We start from the raw sequence: 19,315 nt of genomic DNA, 5'->3' as shown, positions 1-19,315 counted from the left end.
CAGAACATTTATTCAGACCCTCTATTTTTAAAAAAAATCACAAGCTTGATGTCTTGTTGCAAAGCTCAGATGCCAAATTACTGACCCTCATTATTCCAATGTGAGGAAGGATTAATTTCATAAAAACAGTGAAGCTCACTTCTCCCAATATGCCCTGGTGTAACCTAGATGAGAATTTAGCCTGGAGAGTTTCTCTTTGAAAGAAAGAAAAAAAATCCAATTGGCTTCAAACTGGGAACAGTAAAGGACCACTTGCTAGGAAGGCTAATCAATGGCACCTCAAGCACCAAGTGGAATTTCTAAATGCTCATTAGCATTCAATTGCTTTTTCATTCTCCCTTTTGTCTTTTCAAAGTTCTCCCGGTTTCTTTCCCTAATTGGAACTGGTGGTGCTCTCTTTTTTAAATGTGATTATATTGATATTATATAGTTTCACGCCACATGATTTGCGAGAGCCAGTTAGACAACTGCCACTAAGTAAATCTTGTCTGTGTGAATACTTGAACTGAATAGAATTTGTCACACAAGCTGTAGGGCAGAAGCTCAGGTCTGTTGTAAAGGTATATGTGACTCCCACCCTTCTGTTGTGATTCAGGGCCAATCCTGGCCATTAGAAAAAAGCAAGGAACTGCTTCAGGCAGCAGCTTTTGGGCATTAGGAAAGGGCTGGAGATTTTTAGTTTTTGGTTATTAATGGTCGAATTCTATATCAGGCATAAAAATTGTAACTTACCATGAGAAAGCAAGAGTAATGCTTTCACTATGGTACACAACCCTTGAATGGAATAGTAATGCTGCACAAAATGATTCAAAATGCCAAATGTCTAACCCAGTTCTCAAAGTGTACTCTGTGTAGCCCTTGGGGTTCCATGAAGCATACTGAGGAATTCTGCGGTTTCCTCCTCCTCCTCCAAGCTTTCTCTTCCCTTTCCTGCTCCTCCTCCTCCCACACCTCTGTTGTCATCAAAAGCCTTTTTACTTCATCTCCTTTGCTGCCCAGATCCTTTACCCCTTGTCTTCCTTGCTTCCAAAACCCAATTTCCCTCCCACTATTCAGAGGTTGGAAGGAGTTGGACTGGATGGCCCCTGAGGTTCCTCCTCCTATTATTCTTATTCTTATTCTCATTACAAAGGCTGGATGGCCATCTGTTGGAGGTGCTTTGATTGTGCTTTTCCTGTATATCAGAACAGAGTTAAACTGGATGGCCCATGGGGTTTCTGCTATTATTATTATTGACCGAAGGATGTTGGACTGGATGGCCCTTGGGGTTGCTCCTATTACTATCATTATTATTACAAAGATTGGATGGCCATCTGATGAGGATGCTTTGGTTATGCTTTTCCTGTATGGCTGAAGGGGGTTGAACTAGATGGCCCCTGGGGTCTTCCACTGAAATACTGTTAAGTTTATGTTGATTAAGATTGTTTTTCATTTTAAATACTGCATTGCTCTTTCTTCCCTTTTTATTATTTTTTTTTACTACAAATGAGATATTTGCAGTGTACATATGATTTTTTTTCATTTTTTTTCAATTAGTTCACAAAGACACTCTCTACTGGTCAGGCCCATCTGCCAAATTATAGAACACAATGCATCAAAAAGTTTTCACATGTCTGATATGTATACATTTTATATAATGTAATATATATATAATAATATATAAACATTTCTTGGGGATCCATGAGAAACCTTTGCTTCAAAAAGGGCTCCACAGCCGAAAAAGTTTGAGAACCCCTGTTCTAACCAAATGTAAATCCAAATGGTGGTGTGCATCCATGCACAATGCTACTTCTCCTACCTTGAATTCAGTTCCATACAAAAATATCCAACCACTTCTTTAGTGGAATTTACAGAAGGTAGCATTCTGTAGTGGTTGGACTAGGGCCTTGAGAGACCAGGCTTTGAATTTTTGTTCACTACTTGACATTAACTATCTTTATGATATTGCCAAGCAATTTTTGTATGTGACTTTAATTTATGGTGACTTTTGGCAATATTTATTCAGAAGAGGTGGACCATTACCTTCCACTGAGACTGAAGGGATATTATTTGCCCAATGATACCAAGTGTGTTCATAGGAGTATCCTACCAAGGACTTGAACTTAGCAATCACACCCATTTTAGAAGCATTGTTGAGAGAATGGAGCCATGAAGAATATCACAGCTTCCCTATTCAACCTACAAGCATTTTTATTGCTAATCTATCATCAGACCTTTTGTAGTGTTCAAAGACTTGGAACTCTTCCTAGAATTGCATTGTGCTTTGCAGCCTGAAAATCTTTTGCATGGAACTGAGCTGTGCTTTGTAGGTTGCTAATCTGGTATGTTGGAGTTTACTGACAACAGTGGTCCTCAACCTGGTGTCCCCAGATGTTTTTGGCCTACAAGTCCCAGAAATCTCAGCCAGTTTACCAGCTGTTAGGATTTCTGGGAGTTGAAGGCCAAAAACATCTGGGGACAAAAGGTTGAGAACTACTGACTAACAAGGAGATATGCACAGAACTGAAGTGTGTTTTATATGTTTAGTGGAGGGAGATGTTAAAATTGTTAAGAAGTAGAAGTGTTTCCAGCTACTTTGCTTTGTTTCTGTCACATCTGCTTAATTGCAAATAGAATGCAGACCCAAAGATCCTGCCCTAATTGGTATTCAATCCACAGTCTGGGGGGGGGATCCTTGAAAGTATTCTGAGCATCTTTATTACTCTACAGTTTTTTCTGTATTTCTTACACATTGTCCTCAAATGGTGGCAATCCACACACAACATGCCCTCCATTTCAAAGGAGGGCTGTCACTAAGCCATGGGCCAAAGACAAAATTCATATTTTGCATGCAGAACATCCTAAATGTATTCCCTAGACTTGTCACTTAAAATATAACCTTTCTTTAAGTTCTTGAAGAGGCGCAAACAGTTAGCACTGGGCAAGATGGGCTTGCCATCTGTGACAGTAGAAAGCTATGTGTTCAGTGTTCTTGTTAGCAACTTTGTATCATGTCCAAGCTCTCGAAGAGTGTCAAGTATCAATTTTAAACAATAATTGTTTTCATTGGTTAGTGTCAAATGCATCAAATGCTTTCCATGTACCTTTGTTTCTGAGTCAAATTAACTGTTTGTGTAATGCCTCAACATCACTCCTAAGAAACCAATTTGCCAAATGGGAATCTTTGGGTTTACTGCATGGTTAAATTTGCCCCATTGAGTCTACACTATTGAACAGCTGCATGAAGGGTAAATCAACAAATAGTGTGTCCTTCCATGCATGTACTCATCAAATGCCATTTTTAGGTACAGGACAGCCTGTCAAGCAGACATGTGTCCATAAGCTTTTAACAAAGAGCATATGAACTGGGAACAATAAAGCAAGCCAAGCAGGCAAATAGTGTGCATTAAGTGCAAAGATTTAGCCCATTTACTATTTATTCTTGTCCTGTATTATAAGATCCCATGCACAAAGAAAATGCAACTTAAATCACAGAGAAATCTAAAACAATGTAAAACAATTACACAATTTTAAACCATATACACAAGACAACATCCTTCAACTCTGATGTTAGTGCTGAAATGAAAACAAAACACAACTGTGAAGCAACAACAGAAGTGCCCAGTTTTGTAATCTTCACATAGTGTACTGCTTCTAATAGTAGTAATCTCTCTATAGCAGGTATGGGCAAACTTAGGCCCTCCAGGTGTTTTGGACTTCAACTCTCACAATTCCTAACAGCCTACTAGCTGTTAGGAATTGTGGGAGTTGAAGTCCAAAACACCTGGAGAGCCAAAGTTTGCCCATACTTGCTCTATAGACAATCACTCATGGCTAGGTATGATTGTCTTCCAAGGCTAGAGTCTTGGCAGTGGGCCCATAACTGGCTGTAGAGACCTATTCTGGATCTGCATAGTTTTTCGCAATGAGGACAGATTTCCAGATGGAAGGCGGTCATGAAGGCAGCTTGCTTGATGTGCTTTCTTCTTGGCACATTTTTCTCTTTCACCCATTATAATATTAGCACATAAGCAGAGATCCGCAAAGAAGCTCTCAGCGCTTGGGCAAATACACATAGGGAGAGAGGACTTCTGAAAGGTGTTGCTTCAGATGCAAATCCAGGTTATTTGAGGCTTTAAACATCACCACTAACATTTTAAATTCAGACCAGAAGTATATTGACAGGCAGAGTTCATGTCACATGTTAGTGTAAGCTGTTCCTGTAAGCAGTCTAACTGCAAGTTGCACTAACTGGACCTTCAACGTCATGTTCACAAGGAGTATCATGTAGCGTGCATTGTCAAAATCTACTTGGGAAGTAATTGACTTACTGTAGTCAGTAATCAGAGATAATCATACTAAACTGTTATCACTTCATAAGATTTAAAAATATCCAATAGTACCTAAGAGACCAACAGGTAGAAAAAAATGTATGCTGATCTCCTTCTTTTCTTCCTTTGTGGTTCAAGAACAACTATTTGGTGGTCTGAGATAAAATATCCAGGAAGGGTGAGGGGCTCTGAAACAAATGTAATTGATGAAAGTCATTATTCTTCCATATCTTCATCACACCAGTAACATCTCATGCCTTCAGTTTAAGTGGGGCAGTTAATCTGTCCTGGATTTTAATCCTTAAAATTTCAAAGGAGTTGTCCACCAAGAAGCTGAACCCTTCCCACAAATATGCTCAGCAATGTAAGCAGCTCATTTTAAAATCTTCTAATATTCAAATGTAATCATGGGTGCTATGTCAGAGTATTATGAGTGGAGAAAAGCTTCTCTCTGTGCACTTTCTCTATGCATGTGCTTTCAAGTCACCTGTTGGTTTATGGGAATCCCATGAATTTCATAGGGTTTTGTTAGTCATTGAATACTTTGCCATTTTTTCCCTATGAAATATAGCCTGGTATTATTCCTTCCAAGAACCAGGGCTGACACTGCTTAGCTTCTAATAACAGATACGTTCTGGTGCCATTTGGTAATTTAGGCCTAAATTCCCATCCCTAATGACACCAAAAACTGTCTAGTCTTGGAAACTAAGCCATTTTTTCTGTGTTCCTGTGATCCTTTCCAGAGTCTTCAAATGCTTAAGTACTTATATCTCCATCATATTCCTTTTTATTCACCCTTTGAATTGGCTCCAGTCCCCTGATGATTTGGGTTGCCCTTTTCCAGCCATATGATATACATTTTTTGAGATGCAGCAAGGAGAACCTTATATAATATTCCAAATATAACAGCACCATACTGTATTCTGACAATGACTATAGATTGTAAAATACTTCCAAGGACTAAGCATTGTGCAATGAGGCATTTAAGGACTTTGGAAAGGACTGTGGGGAACACAGAATATAAAACAGCTTTAATATCTGACTGGGACTAGGTGTCACTGAGAGAGATGTAGAACAGCAGCAGCATATTTCAAAGGAAATTAGTCACTGTTTTTTTCTGTCTTCTTCTTCTTCTTTGTCATCTGGCTGTCTGCCATCTCAAACTGTATCCTCTTTCATAAGACAAATCCAACTTTACAAGTACCTATCAAAGTCTTCTTAATCTCCTTCAGTCTAGCAGACTGATGCCAACAGCAGCAAATAAACAATATACCATGGAAATGACACTTCATAAGGCATCCAAACATGACAGGTCATCTGCTACAAAGCTAGAAACTCGGCTGTACTGTGGGACAGTCATAGAGATGTGTTCCTAATTTAGCTGACATTTAAATAAGACATTGCTTGTTTGTAACCATCCATATGACACAGCACAACACTATAGATATTGATGCACATAATGGTTCTATCAAGTTTCATTGACTTTTACTCAGCAACCACTATGTTTTTGAGGCATTTTGGATGTCCTGGATTTGATGCCATAAAATCTTGGGTACTTTGAAACTAAATAATGTGCTTAAAATAAATTTTCACTTATTTCACATAAAACATTATTTCACATATTACAGGGCCATAAACCTCAAGCTAGCAAGACAAAGCAAAAGTGGATGTTTGTTTGATGGCATCATACACTTTGACCATGTCTTTGTTATAAACAGTATCATATAGTTAAACATTAAGATAATGCTGGATGTCTCGCAAAGGTCAGCTTATATCACCTTTCTAGCAGGATGTGAGGAGGCAATATAGTATTTGGCTTCTTCCTGTGCCCTTTGTACAAGATCTTAGTAATGTCCAACAAAGCCCAGATTTCTTCACACATGTAGCTAGATAGGTTTCACACTTGTCAAAGCATGCTATATGGGATGAAATGACAAAATGTCAGCAACTGTACTATGAAGGAGTCTTTGTTCTCTTTCCTATGTAGTTCATTGTTTCCATTAGAACTAAGCATGCAAAAGTTCATAAATATTGTTGCAGTAAAAGTTATCATTTTTGTCTTGGATGTTTAAATATGTGTGTGTCTATATATGTGTGTGTGTGTGTGTGTGTGTGTGTGTGTATATATATATATATATATACTAGGCTTGTCCGATCGATGGAAAAAATGTTTCAATTCTCGTTTCTAAAGTGGGGGGTGTCGGCGCTTCGATATAGAAAGTATTTCCGAATTTTTCACCCCAAAATTTTGGATATTTCCGAAAATTCATAATGATTCTTAATGTTTCTAAAATGGCGGACGCGCATGCGCAATCGCAAAAAAAAAAGGAACCGGGGGGGACTTTTAGAGGGCTCTCCTGCCCTCATTTCTTGAGCTATCCTCATCAAATTTGGTACAGTGGGAGATCACATTCAACACTCTTTGCTCAACAAATTGCAGAACATTTCCTGTCTCCTATGATTTTTGGCAAATTTTCATAACTTTTTATAATACACTATTTTCCAATATTTGAAGAAACCTGTTCCTGGTTTGAAAGTCTTATTTCCTGTTCAATTGGGTTCTTATCACTGTAAAAGTCCCTCTTCTACTTGTGTAGACTTTGGATTAGAAATGCAGCACACCTCAAGCAATGCCTTGGCAGGAGTGCCACTGTCCTTTGGAAACTATAAATTGCCTTTGAACCTTTTGATTAATGGTGCCACTGGCTGACCTTGTGATTGCAAAAATGAAACTCTGGCTGAGGACTTTGGGTTAGAAATGCAGCAAACGCCAAGCAATGCCTTGACAGGATTGGCAATGTCCTTTGGAAACTATAAATTGCCTTGGACCTTATTGATTGATGGTGCCCCTGGCTGACCTTGTGATGGCAAAAATAAAACTCTGGCCGAGGACTTTGTATTAGAAACGCAGCACACGCCAAGCAATGCCTTGACAGGATTGGCAATGTCCTTTGGAAACTATAAATTGCTGTGGACCCTCTATTGAATCAAATCAATGTCTGACTTTGTGATTGCAGAAATAAAACTCAGCCCAAGGCTTGGGAATAGAAATGGAGCACGAGGGAAGCAATACCTTGGCAGGAGTGCCCACGTCCTTTGGAAACTATAAATTGCTGTGGACCCTCTATTGAATCAAATCAATGCCTGACTTTGTGATTGCAGAAATAACACTCAGCCCGGGGGCTTGGGATTACAAACGGAGGGTGAGGGAAGCAATGCCTTGGCGGGTGCCCCACGTCCTTTGGAAATTATTTCTTCCAATGTACCCTTTTAGGTTTGAAAACAATGTGTGTCTTTGTGATTGCTGCAATAACACTCAGCCCGGGGGCTTGGGATTACAAACGGAGGGTGAAGGAAGCAATGCCTTGGCAGGAATGCACACGTCCTTTGGAAAGTATAGATTATATATATATAAAAATTTTTTTGGGGGGGGGGGAAATTTAACGAAACATTAAGACACAATTAGAGAATGGGCCAACAATGGTTCGAATTACATTGCCAGTTGCGCCCAGGGACAATGTCTCAAAACTCGATTCAAAAAGCGAGAACAATCCAAAATAATTCCGATATAAGAATCATAACGAATTTTTGGACAACCCTAATACACATACACACACACGTGTGGATGTTTTAGGGAAAATTATGTTTTCTAATCAGAAAATTGCATTCCCTGAACATACAGTTTTCTGTACCGAAAACTTGCTTGCTATGCAGAAATATTGTTTTCTCCACAGAAATGGCTATTTTATGTACATTGAAAGGCCGTAGAAGTGGGATGGAGCAATGATTTACAATTGTTTTCCTTGCATTCCTTGCATCCCAACCACTTCATTCCTAAACACAAGGTGTTGATGCCATTGCCTCTGTCCCTTTCCGGGAGGACAAATAACATTCCTTTCCCCAAGCAGTCACTATTCCAAACAATATAAGGCAAGGGTCTGAATTGGCCACCCAGGCAGATTAAAGAGACAGAGACAGCAGATTCTCCATATTCATGGATTACGCATCCATGGATTAAATCACCCATAACTTGAAAGTATTTTTTTAACAATCCCCCCCCCCCCCCCCAAAAAAAACCTTTAGTGTTGCTATTTTACATAAAAAGCACAATTTTATTATGCCATTGTATATAATGGGACTAGGGTATTCATAGATTTTGATATACATTGGGTTATGGAACCAAACCCTATTAGACACCAAGGGGCCACTGCATAATGATGAGCCATTTTATTAGCTATTTAAATATTAATTATTTATCAAATATAATAATTCTTCTCTGGAAGTTTTATGGCCATTTTATGGGTGTGCTTTGATCGTGTATTCCTCCATGGCAGGGATTGGACTGAATAGCCCTTGTGGTTTCTTCCAACTCTGTAATTCTATAATTATGAATGAATAGATTGCACTAATGGTTTGCTATACAAAATGGCACAAACCTTTCAAGGCTAGAGAAAGAGTTACTGATAATTTTAATTATACTCACATTCACCCTATCTCCCTTAAGATATCATTTAAAATATTATAGTGTAGAAAACAGTCATCATGAAACCTCTTTAGCTCTCTATCAGAAGTAGAGAATGGGAATGCCCCCCACATGATGTTTGAATTGCATCTTCTATCAGCCTTATGCAGTATTGAGGAAAATTGTAGTTGAGCAACATCTGTAGGGCTACATGATTCCTGTAGGTGGTCTAGAGAAGGGAGAAACTCCTACTGTTTAAACAGGGAACTTCTGAATGTACCTGGATGAAGAATGGTAAAAGTTTTCATCTAACAACATCTAGGGTGGGGAGGGCACATATTCCCATCCCCCCTCTATGCAAAGATCAAACATGATTCCTAAATACATTAGTATTTGAAATAAATGTGAACTAGGTTTCTGGTTTTGATGTAGAGCAAGCAGCACAAATCATGTGTGTCTTGACAGCTACATTTGCCAGTTCATTGCCCTCTAGCCTGTGTCATAAAAACATTTTTGTCAATTCTAAAGTGGCATAAAGAGTAGTGAGGAGGTGAAAGAGAAGATGTTAATATTCAGTGGCAGAATTTGAGAATCACTGTATTTTTCTGCAATGTAAAATTTAGTTTGGACATGAATTCTACCTTTTCCTCAGAATTAGAACTGTACTGTGCTAGGGAAGAGCACAGTCTTTGGTAAGAGCCAACCCAAAGGCTGTGGGCGTATCTATACTGACCACTTATTATAGATGGGTCCTGAATCAGCTCAGTGGCAAAAAAAAAAAAATGCCATAAGAAGCTGATTCAATGTAAAGCGGGCCTTAATGCAACCTTGCCCCACATTAACCAAAGACTGGCCCAGATTTCAGACTACCCCCCGACTTTGGCCCATCTGAACAGAACTAGATGCAACTGTTCTCATTGCCACTCCATGTTTTCCAGGCTCCAATAATAATAATAATAATAATAATAATAATAATAATAAACTTTATTTATACTCCTTCCCCTCTCCCCAAAGGGACTCTGGGTGGCATATAACAATTCACAGATACAGAAAATAATATAAACAATAAACAACAACAGTAAACAATTATCACTACTCTGGGAGCCACTTTGGATGTCAAAAATGTCCCAAAAAACTCCTCCCCACTGGAGTGCCTCAAATACACTTCTGCAATAGAAAAATATTGGAGTCCTCTGATGTTTATCATATCCAGGAAGGCATCAAATCTAAAGGATGAGTTGCTATTTCCAAAGATGTCCATGGCAGAAAATTAATCCCTTTTTCTTTTTGGACATAAAAAGAAGTGGTCTAGGTAGCCATTGCTTCTAAATGTAGCCCCACCTCCCCAACCTTTAGTTAGGGAGATGCAAAAATGCATGTATCTCTCCCTTGCCCACTCTTTCCTTTTTTTCTTTTAACTTCCCCATGGTGTCTTTGCCCTCATACTTGTCAAGGTCAGACACCATCCAATGGATGGAAATACAGTTTATTGTATAAACAACTCAAAAAAGCTCATAAAACAAACACAGGAGCTTGCAACACTTAAACTTCAGTGTGAAAAAGACATTTAAACTGAAAAGAACTCCAAAAAACCAAACCGGAGTATAATCCGGATTATCCAGAGATATAATCCAGATTAAAACAAAACTGCTTAGATTCAGCTCAAAATTTCAGGATAACTTGGAGAAGGCAAAACAAACTGCAGGCCGAATTCCCAAGGGTCCAAAATAAACAGAATCCCAACTGGGTTACAAAATGGAGTTTTAAGGTTCAAAACAAACAGTGTCCCAAACCAGGCCAAACTTTGCCACCGGAAGCAGCGCAAATAAACTGGTGCCAAAAACAAAGCAATGAAGGGCAAAGAGTTACTGCAGGGTCAGAAGCCAAGCCAGTGACCAGTAACGTAATGTAACTGCAGAACTGTGAGTCAAACTGGAATTGGGAGCGGAGCGTTACTTCAGGGTCAGGAACGAAGCCAACGGTCGGTAACGGAGAGTAACTGCAGAACCAGGAGCCAAACTGGAATTGGGAGTGGAGCGTTACTTCAGAGTCAGGAACGAAGCCAACGATCGGTAACGGAGAGTAGTTACAGGGTTGAGAACGAGGCCAAGCCGGAATAGGGAGCGAAGAGTAATGCCAAAACGATGTCTAGTCCAAGGTCCAAGATGAGAAGTCATCACAGCAAAGTCCTCGTCAATGGGTTGACACAAGTAGCCAAAACGACGGAGGCGAACTAATGCAGACAGTAATCACAATGCAGTCTAAAGAAAACCCACACAGTTCCAGCCCCCGTCATAGAAGTAACCCAGAATAAACTTACGTCGGTTGCACAGTCCCAAGCCAGTCTTCAGGAACACAAACACAAAACCCAATGGCGCCCAACCACCACCTTGCCACACGCAAGGGCCCAATGGCCAAATGCCCTCAATTTATTTACAACTCGTCTTCAGAACTTGAGCCAGGCACCTCCCTTCACACAGGTTGCTCCCATTCCTCATCCGAGCTGGAACTGTCCTGCTGACTCCCAGACCTACCCGCAGCTGTGGAACTATCTCCACTCCTCCAATTAGACCACCTTGGATCCGATCCTGAAGGACCCCATGTTTCCTCAGCGTCCCCACTACCAGTGAGCCCAGTCTCCCCATCACAACCCTCTGGAGCACGTGTCCACTCCATGTCATCCTCTTCTGCCCGTACCACATCCCCAATGTTCATTTCAAGCCCCTCATCCCCTTCAAAACCCTCAAATGAATCCTCATCTGTTGATTCCTCAAATATCTCTCTAATCCTCTTTCTCTGTAACTCCTCAAATGAGTTTTGCTCCTGAGGAGTCTTTCTTCTCTTCCTACTACTATCAGTAGTATCATTGACCCCAGAAGGCTATTGTTGTGAAACAATACTGGTTTTGAGATTACAAATATGTTCCATTAGAAATCAATAAGAACTAGGAGTGTAATAGGCTGGACATATATATTTTATAAATTTAAGGCCTTGAAATGATTTGTTATTATTTGGGCATATCTATACTGACCACTTGTAATTAAAATGTGAAATAAAAATGATCAGACACTGGATTAAGGAACAATGACTTATAGGGTTAAAAAGATTATTCCTTGCTAGAGAAATAGTATTCTACTTCTGTCTGGGCATCTAGCCAGTTAACTGTAATTAGCAGCTTTGAAATTTGCAGCAACTGCAGCTGGTTGAGTAGAAGAGGAAAAAAATGTGGCTGAGAAGGGAAATCGTGGACATTTAAAAATAAAGCGAGAAACTGCAAATGCAAAAGCATAGCTGTGGTCATTCCAAATGATCTGTAGCTATTGCAGAGTATGAGGCTGTGTTTTATAGCCCGAGAAGATGTTGCCTGAAAATGAACTTTGCTTTGCAGGCTAGGAAATTGTCATCTGGAATAGAGCTTGGCTTTGTGTAATAGAAAGCTGTTATGTGAATTAGAGCTGTGCTCTGCAGTTCAGAAGAAAGCTATTGCGTATGGGCTTATTCTTGAGCAGACAGTGCAGAGAACTGAACTATGATCCTTCCTACCCATTTTGCTTTGACTTACAAAGTAAGCATCATCCATTGCTGGAGTGATCATCCCTAATCCATTCCAAATTGAAAAATATTCTCAGCCCTGAGAAGTCCTTCAAAATCAGACATTCGTTATTGATACTCATAAATGACAATCTCCACAGATAAATCCCTATTGCCATGTAGGCATCTAAGTATTTGGCATATGCTAGAATGTGTTATGTAGAGCCTTTTTCTACATGAGAATAGGTTGTTGCATATATCTCTCCGTCTGATACATATTGAATGTCTGGATGACTAACAACTGCCTCATGCAGCCCTACAACTGCCTCATACATGCTTTGCCTATTGTTGGGCAATTAGCAAAGCATTGCCCAACTTTTGTTGGGCAAAGTGATCTGAACACCCAACTCACCCATTCTGTAGTAGGGCATACATTCTACCCTTTGAGTAAATGTGTATCCAAAGGTATAATTAAGGACCGAACACCTGGGGGACTGAGGGCCCTTCCACACAGTCCTATATCCCAGAATATCAAGGCAGAAAATCCCACAATATCTGCTTTGAACTGGGTTATCTGAGTCCACACTCAAATAATGGGGATTTTCTGCCTTGATATTCTGGGTTATAGGGTTGTGTGGAAGGGCCCTGATAATTCAGTGTGCAAAGTATATTAAGAGGGGTAACAGGTTAATCCACAGCTGTCAGAGGGGAAATGAACACTTCCAGGAGGTAGTTGTAAAATATACTGTTAAACTTTAATCTAGGTTTGCTAAAGGACTTCATCTCTCCATGTGAGTCTTCCTGGACACTCTTTGCTCCATCTCATTGCCTTCATGAGGCATGGTTGCTGAAGACATGAAAAAGAGAGTCTTGGGGATGGCTCCTCCCAGGTTACAGAAATCCCATCCAAAGGAATCCAATCTGCCTGTCTCCCTGTTCTTCTAATAGCCAGCAAATGACTGTTTAGTGAGGTGGACATTATGAGAAAGACAATCGCAAGAGAGACTGCAATATTTTTTTCTTCAGTGAGCTTCAAAATAGTTTTAATTCAGTTGTTTTGTCATGAAACTCTGTTTAATCTTAAAAACATTTAATGGATTTTAATTGTGATTTTTAATGCTGTTTATATTTAATTCTGTTTTAATGTTTGCATGTTTTCAATTGTATATCAATGTTTTTATGTTAAGCTGCTCTGAGTCTCCTCAGGGAGCGATAAAGCATGGTATAAATAAATATAACAATAATAATTTAACTTATTGTGATTTTAGATGTATCTATTACTTAATCATGTTATGAGTTGCCTTGAGTCCCAGTATTCAGAAGAAGCAAAGTTATAAGCAGAATGTATACATACACCAAAATTGCAACTAAATTGGATAAACTTTGAAAGTTTAGTCTGCAAATAGATCAGGTTGTTTCTATGTTTTGGATATCTTGGTATTATCAGTTTAAACACACTGATTCCTGTGTTCACAACTGTGTGATATTGGGTAGATATGTCATATAACTTGGTGGTAAGCACATGATATCAAGGGCTCATTGCCTCAGTCTACACATATTTTGGTACATTTTTACATAATGTTATGCAAAAGAGATTTATATCTTATTCCTGCTCTTGGCATATTATGCTGTTTAAGAATATCTGCATTATCCTTTAATGGTTTCTGGAAAAGAAGTTATTATCTTCTGTCTTGACCTATACTGCAGAAATTCTTTTATGTAACAAAAGTATAATTCATTTTAAGAGACTATACAGCACTGCAATCTGTGACCAGAAACCATCATGTCCCTTTCTAAAAGTACTACTGTAAAGGCTAGAGGAATTTATTATGTGATCGTGTGGGAGAAAGTAAGGCAAGACGACTAATTTTCTGATGAGGGTAGAATGTCAGCTATTCGACCTAAGAATAAACTACTCTTCTTCAGTTTTTTCACACCAGTTTTTTCTGCCAACATTCTTCAGCATAGTCTTCCCTTCCATTAAGAATGAGATAGCCATTAGAAATAGCACCAGGTTGTAATGGGTATTATATGCACAAGGAATAACCTAATCAGGAAGATATGCTACCCATTGGACAACTTCAGTAAAGATACAGGTGGCATCAAAGTATAAGAGATGGAGAGAAAGAATGGATCAGGGGGCTTTCCATGTTGCTTAGACAACAATGGGGGAAAGATGGGCAGAGGATGCTTCCCCCTTTTGGATGGGGTGAAGAGGAAGCCAGGGAATGAGCGGCATTGGGCAAAGGGTTTCCCATGCCGGGCCCTGACAGATTCGCTATGATGCATGGCGAATCTCAGTCTTAATGTGATGAGGTCCTAAGTGTAGTCTAGTGTAAGATAGACTAGAGTAAAATAGACTGTACCATAAGCTTATATTTATGTCTACGAATTGGTCAGTTCAAAGAGTCAGAGATTTTTAAAATAAAAATCATATTAATAAAAATGCTTCTTAGCAAATAGCATCATTAAATTTAGTAAAGACAATAAAAATACCATTTTATGCTGCCTTAGCATGTTTCTCCATGTGATTCAAAACAATTCTATCTAATCTGTTGAACAATATAATAAAGACTCAATTAAATGAATATCTATAGTGTTTTATCAATCCATTGCTGAATTAGCCATTGAATGTTTATAACAAACTTGCAACTTTTATAGTTTTTATAAGAAGTTTCACATATTGTTATTTTCACAGAGCACAAATTCAGACATTGTAAATTATATTAAACTAAAAACTATCCGAAACTGTAATTCTCAAGAGGACTTTTTCTTTAGATAAGAATGTCTGCAATGAAGAATAAATAAACAGACTAACAAACTCCTCCCCATGAAATAATGTAATTCTAAATTGATTTTTCAGTTGCTCAACTGTTGCATCCCTGGATTTTGATTATCTCAGGCTAGAAGGCCTTAATTTACAATGCATATTCTTTTATCTGAGAAGAAAAAAAAATTGCAGGATTGGCTAAATCCATAATATAACTGTCAGTTTAAAGGAATTAGCAGTGGAATGAAGACACAAATGAATTTGGTATTGAAGGAGAAAGGAATTTGTGTTTTGGGTATTTAAGCTGTGACGTTGAGACCCAAAGAGATTATTCCATTATTAATCTTGTACAATGATAGAATCATAATTGGAAGCAACACAATCCTTTGAAAACAGGTATGCTGGGGGCTTTAGTTCTATTTACTTTTGTCCAGCTTGGGAGGGGCTATGTCAGGAAAAAGAAAATGCAGAAACCCCAGGGTTCCACTTCCACTTAAAAGTCTGTAGATAGCAAGAATGGAAAAGGCTCCTAGCTAGAAATACTATAGAGAGCTGCTGCCAATGTCTACCAGTCTAAGGGCACATTTACACTGACCACTTAAAGTCAGTTTCAAACCTGTATTGAAAAAAGTGGTTTAATTGTGCAGATGATTACATAGGAAATCCTGGAACCAATTTGAGGTCTGGATGGTGATCATGCAAACCATAGAACATTGATGTGAATCAGGGGTTTTATTTCACATGCTTTTGTGGGCATTTGCTGTCTAACTGCTACAGTCTAAAGCTGATTGCATTAAGTGGTCAGTGTAGATGAGGCCTGAGAAAATCTTCATACACATATTTTTGTAGCACAGCTACACATGTTCTACTACAAATGACACACAAAACGGTAGGCATATAGAGTGAGGAGAACCATTTCATTGCATTTCACCATGCCAGAAGACCAATTTTCCAGCTGTTTGTCAAGGTTATGCTTATCCTTAGTTTTGCAGAACTTTCCCTCCTGAAAGCATGTTCTTTTTCTCTCTTTCTGATTCATTTTTGATGCAATTTCTAACAGCAGGATTTCTGAAGATAACCCGAACACAATTTTACATCCTCTACAATGGTCTCATACCAGGCTTGTTTCTATTCTATTCAATAGCGATCATAAAAAATGAAAAGAAGAAATACAGTATTGGAGGATTTTACAATCACACATACACAAACATATTTACATAGTATTTTTCCTAAAAGGAGTGTATACAAAGCATCTTTTTTCTCACACAAATATCTTCCACAAATTGACTCTTCTAGTTAAGGTATTTTTCTCTGTCAGCCACCAGGCAGAAAAGAGCCATGTTTTACTTTCTGAATCTTGTTTTATTTCAGTGACTTCCTGTATCTTCATGTCTGATTTTTTTTTTTTACTATCCAATATGCACATATATTTCAAGATGTTATTTTCAGATACTGTAGATCTAAACACCTGCATTATGTCTTACTTGCAAATCATTCAAGGATGTTTAGATGCTTTATTCTTTAGTGAGAGTAAAGAGTACTCCCATTTGTCCTCAGAATGCATCCTTCTGGATGGAAAGATCCTGGGCTTGTAAGGGTGCTAAATGGTTAATTAAGCTCACTTAATTCATGGACAATTTTGATTTTTCAACTAGAGGTAAGAATCACCCAGAAACTTTAGAATACAGTAGAGTCTCACTTATCCAAGCCTCATTTATCCAAGTTTCTGGATTATCCAAGCCATTTTTGTAGTCAATGTTTTCAATATATCGTGATATTTTGGTGCTAAATTCGTAAATACAGTAATTACAACATAACATTACTGCGTATTGAACTGCTTTTTCTGTCAAATTTGTTGTAAAACATGATGTTTTGGTGCTTAATTTGTAAAATCATAACCTAATTTGATGTTTAATAGGCCTTTCCTTAATCCCTCCTTATTATCCAAGATAATAATAATAATAATAATAATAATAATAATAATAATAATAATAATAATTTTATTCTTATATCCCGCCCCATCTCCCCGGAGGGACTCGGGGCGGCTTACATGGGGCCATGCCCAGACACGACAGCACAAATCAGATAAAACATTAAACCGAGCAGTAAAACTTCAACATGATTAAAAACAGTCATAAAAGTCAATATACACAATAATATTAAAATCCCGATTTGGGTCAAAAGATCCAGGCCAAGGTGCAAAGCAATATCAAGTTATTCGCTTATCCAAGCTTCTGCCGGCCCATTTAGCTTAGATAAGTGGGACTCTACTGTAGTTTCTTTGTTCTCTTGTCTTCCTTGCAGATCCTCCATTTTATTTGTGTGAATACTACAAAACTGAATTGTACTTTACAAGGAGCTCCATGTGTCTTATAGGTATGAGAGCTTAAAAGTTTCCTTCGATTTTGCTTACTGTGTACACAGATAAATGGCTCTCTGTTCTTCTATGTTTTTTTAATTGCTTTGATCATAGAGTGTGATTTACTGTTTTATCTCATAAATTAATTATCCATATAATTTGTTGTTGATTGTGGTAACAGTGGTGCATGAGTGAGTACATGCAGGTGTGCAATGTTAGGTGGAACCTAGTTCTTAACCCAATATTTGGCTGCTTGGTTACTATTAATGAATTTTCAGTAGTTAGATTCTTGACAACAGAGAGTACATACATAGATTTGCCTTGTTGGTAAGAAAAATCACAAAAGGTCTCATCTTTCTTTTGGCTCAGATGGAAGAAGGGGTGCTTCCAGTTTTAATTCAAGGTATGTTGTTGATCCTGGTTAAACTTCCTAGGGTTGACTGGTAAGTAGCTGTAATACTTAACTACATCCTAGAGTTTAATAAAAACTTAGGATTTTGCTGCCTGCAAAAAAATTGCTAGGCAACAGTCAGGTAACAGTGTACAACCAAATGGTTAGGTATAACTTGCTGGTTCAAGTTATACAGTTCTTCTCCACCTCAATGACTGAGGCACCCTTTGTGAAATAGAGTACATATAGAATGTCCAATTCACAAGTGTGGAATGAAATCCAAGAGCTTACATGATTTGCGGCAGAGTTTGACAGATTGTATCTCCTTCATCAGGGCCAAGTGCCTTGCCTTCACAAACGTATTCTTGCTCTGCAGTGAGACGTGTGAGTTGTGTTAATTCACTTACCCCCCCCCCCACCTCTTCCATTCTCTTCACAGTATTTGGACTTGCAGTAGGAAAGGTTAAACTCAAACCGTTTCAAATTCACACAGTGACCCTCAAAACATCCTAATAAGATCACTCAAATGTGAAATTTGTCATAATTGGTAAAAGTAACACGGAAGGTACCCAGTCCTGGGATTTGTACAACTACATAAAATGACATTATGTATCAGCATCTGAAGAACACATGCTAAGAATAGGAAATGGCAGAAAATTAATTCCACTGGCAGTCATTCCCATGGTTCTTCTATCTTCTATGTTAAGCTTTGATGTTTCCCTGCTTTGGATGCAGAAGGAGAACTAGCAGCATGGAGAAAGTCACCTGATATTTCAAAAGAGATGTTAGTTTTATCTTGTGAAAAGTTCCAGCTGATCATTTCCAGGCAATAGGTTGTACAAACTGTATTTTACAAAATAGACACTGTAAATTGTTTTCCAAAAGCAACTGACAACAACTTATTTTGATATTTTAATAAAATATATTATACATTAATCAAAGGAGTGCAAGGATAACCAATATATCTGTTTCCACACAGGTAGCTGTGTTGGTTATTGCAGCAAAAACAGCAGAATATTGTGACACCTGAATGACTAACATGTTGCATCTGGCTTATACCAAATAAAAACATCTGAAAAATTAGGCTGAAATCCACAAAAAATTAAAACATATCAGGACATGTTATTCCTACATATTACTGAGGGTGATATAGTTAAGGTTCCTTTTCTTCTTTTTGCTAGAAAGCTGAGGCTGTGTACCATTCAATAGCAGGGATAGGGAAAATGCTCTTGAATGGCAACCTTCAGTATCCCACACTTTGAACTACACTGGCTAGGCATACCTGACACTGAAGTTCAGCATCTGGAGGACTACATGATTCCCATACTAGCACAAGGGAAAGTATCATTGCACCCTTCCATGTCTGCACCTTTCAGTGACTCATAGTGGTTTGCAGGACAAGTGATATGCAATAACACTGGGGCAGAGACAGGGCCTTCTGTCTTGTGTAGAATAAGGTCACAACCTAGGTCTAGAATGAAGAGCATCATGA

This window comes from Anolis carolinensis, chromosome 1, assembly GCF_035594765.1.
Source record: "Anolis carolinensis isolate JA03-04 chromosome 1, rAnoCar3.1.pri, whole genome shotgun sequence".
Lineage (NCBI taxonomy): Eukaryota > Metazoa > Chordata > Lepidosauria > Squamata > Dactyloidae > Anolis > Anolis carolinensis.
The sequence above is the reverse complement of the archived record's forward strand: the minus strand, read 5'-3'. Positions refer to the sequence as shown.